A 6,277-nucleotide genomic window follows, 5' to 3' on the forward strand; every position below is an offset into this window, starting at 1 on the left:
TAGAATTCGCAAGAATTTCTGGTTAAGCTTTTATAGTGAAGGTTCTGGATTCAAGAATAAGAAAAGATGATTTAGGAAAGGAAAGAAAAAGGGAAAAGAAGCTGGTGTTGCTACTAGACAAAGCCCAATCAAGAAAGAAGTATGGAAACAAATATAAAAACAAGCTGACTTGCTATAACTGTGACAAGAAGGGTCATTTTACTCGGGAATGTACTGAGCCAAAAAAGATGGATTAATGTTTATCTTCTTTCCATGAGCATTATGTTGCTAGTTCAGTGTTGTTAGTTGATTTTTATCCTTTGTGGATTGTAGATTCAAGAGCGATGAACAATGTAGTACGTGATCAAGCTACATACATGGAGTACCATCGAGTACCAGTTGACAACAAATGGATATATATGGGAACAATGCAAGGGTTGAAGTCAAAGGAGTTGGTACTTGCAAACTTAACCTACGTAGTAGAAATACCTTATTTCTATATGATGCTCTATATGCTCTTGAGATTTAACAGGATCTGGTTTCCGTTACTAGATTTCCTGATTTGGGTTATTGTATAAACTTTTACAGTTATTGTGTGGAACTAAGAATTAACTCTGTGTTAATAGGATATGGTTATGTATCGAATGATTTCGTGGTTCTTGATATAGAACCATGTATTGATTACGGTAATAATGGTTGTTTTTCAAACATTACTCTTACTAGCGATGCTTATGTAAATGATAAAGTTTGACATGCTGGATAAGGACATATAGGATAAGAATAAATGAATATATTAGCTAAAGAGGGTCTGATCGACACTCATGCTAAAATTAACTTGTTTATATGTAAGCATTATCTTATTGGAAAAGCAACTAGGAAATCATTTAGTAATCTTATTAGGGCTGAATCACTATTATAATTAATTAATTCAAATATTTATAGTCCAATGAATGTGAAGGCTAGACATGAAAGTTCTTATTTCATTACATTTATTGATGACTCCACATGTTTTTGTTATGTGTATTTCATTTCTCACAAATTTGAAGCAATAGATTGTTTTCAATGTTATTTGAATGAATTTGAGAATCAATTGAAATGTAACATAAGGTTAAAACCTTGCACACTGATCGTGAAGATGAATATTTGTCTGATCAATTCAAGATAATATGTAATAATAAATGGATTATTAGATAACTCACTATCCCTAGAACTCTAGAGAAAAATGGGGATGCTGAAAGAAGAAATCAAACTCTTCTAAATATGATTAGGTCTATGATGGCTCAAGCTAATTTGTTAATTTCCTATTGGAAAGATGCATTATTAGTTACAAACTATATACTTAACCGAGTGCTTTCTAAATATGTTCTATTTACTCCATATGAACGTTCACTACAACAAAAATACTCAAAGACAATGGATAAAATCCATTATCGTAGCCATTTAAAAACTGTTGTAATTGACATTGTTGTTAAAAGTGCACTCAACAATAATAGTTTTAAACCGTTGTCTTTACATACCAAGGATAATAGTTTCATACAAATTAAAAATCATTGTCTTTTGATGCTTTTGACAATAGTTAAATAGCGTTATCTTTCTTGGGGACCTTAATATTAGTTGATGGATCAACAGTAGTTTAAAATCGTTGTCTTTAATTACTTTTCACAATAATTTAAAAATCATTATCTGTCTTGATTAGAAATTGCTTTGACAATGGTTAAAAACTGTTGTCTTTGATTTTTTTTTTAGCACAATATTTCAAAACCGTTATTTTTATTCACTTTTTCCAATAGTTACAAACCATTTTCTTTGAAAATTTTTCATATAATATTTCAAAATTGTTGTATTTAATCACTTTTCTAATGGTTAAAAACCATTATCTTTATAAGAAAAATTATTGTCTATTTTCAATATATATACATAAAAAAATAACCAATCGAAATAAAATATTTACAATATATATACTTCCAGTTCAATTCAGAAACAACTATTTACTACAACATGACGCAACCATATCTATCATTAGGATCAAACCACAAAAGATCACACATAGGACCCTAGCTCATGGAAAACTTCTTGCACACGATCAAAGTTTTGAATGTTATCAAGAGTTTCAATAGATGGAGATAATCTGCACCATATAGACTGAAAATTTCTTATTTAACCTGCAGCAACAAAATCGTTCAGTTCAAAAGAAATAAATTAAATTGCCACTTCAAAAGGTACTAACTAAACAAGGAAGTTCATCAACTATAAAAAGAAACACAATAGTAGAAGTAGCCATCAACCATTAAATGAAGCAGTCATTAGTTTGAAAGTAGCTTCAGACAAGTAACAACAAAAAATGAAGTAGCTAGCCATCAATTACTAAATGAAGTAGTTAGCCATCATTTACTAAATAATAGTGGAGAAATAGAATTATCATGATACTACAAGTTGAAACCACATTGTATCAAGTGGTAACTTTAGCCTTATGTCACAAACTTAAGTATCTTCTTACCTCAATGGAAGTCCAGATTCTAAGAGTATATCAACTTCAATCAATCTCATATTTTACAAATATTAATTGTCCTATCATAATTATTTCCACCCATTTATGATGAGAAATGGATTAGAAAACCAGTAAGGGAAATTTGCATTTGTATGGTTGTTTGATGCGTTCTAGTGGAAAAGACAAACAAGATTGGTATGCACTGTACAACTCTGGCATAAAAGTACATGTAATAGCTTCACAAACTCTTTAGGTTCTTTAGCTAATCTTATTGCACGTCCTCCACCACCAGTAGTTGCCTAAGTCAAAATAGGGAGTGAAAGAAGAGATTTAATAAAATACCCCCAAAATCCAAGTTAATTTCAAGATGAAAAAGTTTTGAATTCAGAAGTAAATTTGTCTGAATCCAGAAGTGAGTGCTTTACTTGTCATGAAGAAGAATGGGTCGAGAAATAATGCATGAGAACATCAAAGAAACTAGATCAAACTAAGTTAACAAAAACCAAAATCATGGATTGTGTGACTAAACAAATGTAAAACTACATATTTTGTAGTATTAAACACTTTAACTCTATCTCAGAAAAGAAAAAAAGTACCTTGATCATGATAGGAAAACTAATTTCATGGGCAAGCTTCATAGTTTCTTTTGTTGACTAAATTACAAAAAAAAAAAATAATTAGGGATCAAAGCATTTGATGCAGTGACAATCACATGGAAGATACAAAACTGATGTCTTAGAAGTTCTTCTACCTGCACAAGTCCATCACTTCCATGTATAGTAGGAAAGTCAGCTTTTTTCATTGTTTCTCTAGCTATAGTTTTGTCACCCATTGCCCGAATGTTGTCTGGCTGACAAAATAATAAAAATGTTGGTTAATTCCATTAACAAAAATTGCATCTGATGAATCATTGAGGGGAAGTTCTACATCTGTCAGATTAAATATTGTGAATAGACACAAACAAGAAATGCCCATTATCAAGAAGATTTGACCTTGTGCAAGAAAATTATTTTGCTAAATTCATTAGAACTAATTCTATGGTTATACACAAACTAATTAGACCTTTTTGTATAGATTTTATTTATAATTTTTCATTTCATGACATAAAAATATTGTTCTGGTAAATAGGAATAAAATTTAAAAGAGTTAAGCCAACCGGATTTTTATATTGATTCTAGCAATCTCTTATCTAAATGAAATATTAACATATGCATGTGATGTTCATGTTAATAAGAGGTCTATATATTTATAGATTATCATACAAAATACAAATAACAAATAGCAGGCGCTTCTAGGAATTCCTAGATTATTGTACAAAGAGTTATACTTCTCTGTGGTGGATGGAAGTAGCAAGGAGAGCTTAGCCAATAGCCATAAAGACTAAGATTTCCTACAAAACTATGCAAAAGGTATAAAAAGAATTTTAATTAAAAGGTCCTAATGATCAACCTCAAAAATGGGAACATGAGAGATTAACATGCTATGCAATGAGCAACAGAAGATGGATTCTTACTAAGGAACTAAATCATGAAGTCTACAATTCCTCACCTTTCGAGAGAAAATCGAGAGAAGTTGTAATATGTGGGAACATCACCAACTAAATTATTATTGGACAGATTCTTGTTTACCAAAATAGAATCAATTATAGTCAAATATTTCATTTTCAAAACACAAAAAATGTGATCTTTCTAGAGTCACTTACAAGGCAATGAGACTTGGGTAGTTAGTGAGAGTTGTGATACCACCAGACAAATTGTTGTTTCCTAAATCCTGCAACAAAATTTAGCAATCATGAGATAGAATAAAATTTCTCTAACCTTTCAAAGTATCCGATTTAGTGGTTTCAAAAATAAATTGCAAATACATTCAAAAAGAGGTATACAATGTGACCAGATTCTGAAGCAGTCCAAGTTCCTCAGGAATCATATCGGATAAGTAGTTTTTTTTTGACAAAATCAATAGAGTTACATGCAGAAATAGATATAGATATCTATAAGACCCCAACAAAATAGTAATGTATCTTACATCTCCTCAATACTCCTTAAGTTTCCGAATTCAACAAGTATGTTACCAGAAGTCATTTTAGCAAGATAATTGAGGGATTCAAGCATTTGCTCTAGCTTTTTTCCCCCTTAATGCTCAAAGATAAGTCACACAAAATTTCTAAGAAAATAAAGTTGCACAAAATTTCACAAATTACTTGGAATAGCTCAAATGAACTTGTGAGACTCACCAAATCGATGACTTTGAAGATGACCTTCTTGTACCTCGCATTGACCTCCTCCACCCAGGTTTGCTCAAAAATCAAGTCTTAGAGGAAATCTAAGGAAATTACTTCTCTAGTTTCAAGGAATGTGGAGTGAGAAAGGGTCAAAAGCTCATAAACCTAACCTTCACGAAACTCTCGGCGGTGCCAATCTGCGAGCCAAAGAACTAGGTCGCCTTCTTTTTCCCCAAATCAACATCTTCTGTATCCCTCACCATCTTCTTGGCCCGCTTAGCCGCCGACACTAGCGGTGCCACCACCTGGGCCGGCTCTTTGCTACTATCGACACTGATGTTCCTCTTCTTGAGCTACTACATTGGAGATCAACAAGCTAATCTTTTCTGACGGGGTCAAGAAGGAAGCGTATCTGAGAGGCAAAATTGAGATCAGAAACACGTCCATTGATGAAATCTTCTTTGAACTTTCATTTCTTCAATTCCTCTATCGTCGCCACTCTCCTCCCGCTACTGCTCTTCGTCATGGCGGAGACAACGACATCGGGGGATTCAGCGCGACTTCCATTTGTGGGTGGATATCCATGCATGGCTGAATGGGAGAACGACCCACATGAAGAAGATTGTAGGCGGAGAGGGACGAGTTCGGGAAGGGAAGGCAATTTAGGGGTTTGGCGTAAAAATTTCGAGGAGAGGGAAATAAAAATGCAACGACAAAAAACTGCTAAGAAAAATTAAAAAAAAGTATAAATAGACAACTATTTTTAAAAATTATTATTGTAGTCTAAAAAAAATACATACATAGACAATAATTTTCAAAAATCATTGTCGTAGGCAATAAAAACCGCTCAAAGATAACAGTTTGTTAAAGTCATTGTTAAAAGGTAAAAAATAATGATTTTGGCATAAAAATGTTGTATTTTGAGTATTGTTGAATAAGGATTTTTTATAATGGTTGGACAAGCAGAAAATCATATTTGAATAATTTTAGATCTTGGGAGTCAGCTGCTTATGTTCATGATAAGACTCACAAATATGAAAAATTATGATCCAAAGGTTAGAAATGCATTTTTGTAAGTTATTCTAGTACTTTTAAGGGTTATGTTTTTATTGGTGAGAGACAAGATGGAACCATCTCTGAAATAGAGTTGAGAGATGTTATTTTCCTTTAAACTGAATTTCCATCAAGAGGTAAAGTTGATAAGACAATTTCTTTATTTGTAATAGAGGAAGAGGATAATGTTCCTTTATCAACAAATTGGGAATCATGAAAGATGTTTGAATCTAATCAACCTAGTGTGAGTAATTTGCCAAGTCATGAGTTAACTTCTCAACAACCCAATTTATGAAAAAGTGTTCGTAAGATTAAACCTCAGAAATAGTTTGATATTGAGAATGAAGCATTAATGACATTCCCAGTTGATAACGATGAACCTTGAACAGTTGAGGAAGCATTGAGATGCTTAGTTAGAGAAAAATGGAAGTTGTAATGACTGAGGAAATAGAGTCAATGAGAAAAAAATCAAGTTTGAGATTTAGTCGATCTTTTACTGGAGCGAAGGGCTATTGAAAATAAGTGATAGAAGTCAA

General features: G+C 32.3%; 1 long non-coding RNA gene across 3 annotated transcripts; it reads right to left on the reverse strand.

The window, feature by feature from the left end:
- Window positions 1–1,915: 1,915 nt before the first annotated feature.
- LOC122024624 lies at window positions 1,916–5,354 on the reverse strand. 3 transcript variants are annotated; one of them, XR_006123480.1, is made up of 6 exons: window positions 4,859–5,354; window positions 4,701–4,777; window positions 4,170–4,237; window positions 3,219–3,317; window positions 3,064–3,120; window positions 1,916–2,141 (listed from the first exon to the last, which is right to left on the reverse strand). It is a non-coding gene; the product is annotated as an uncharacterized LOC122024624 (long non-coding RNA). The 3 variants fall into 3 exon arrangements; XR_006123479.1 differs by having other exon boundaries at window positions 4,701–4,789; XR_006123478.1 differs by having other exon boundaries at window positions 4,701–5,354.
- Window positions 5,355–6,277: the final 923 nt, after the last annotated feature.

The sequence above is a fragment of the Zingiber officinale genome, chromosome 9B, assembly GCF_018446385.1.
Source record: "Zingiber officinale cultivar Zhangliang chromosome 9B, Zo_v1.1, whole genome shotgun sequence".
In the NCBI taxonomy this organism is placed as follows: Eukaryota; Viridiplantae; Streptophyta; class Magnoliopsida; order Zingiberales; family Zingiberaceae; genus Zingiber; species Zingiber officinale.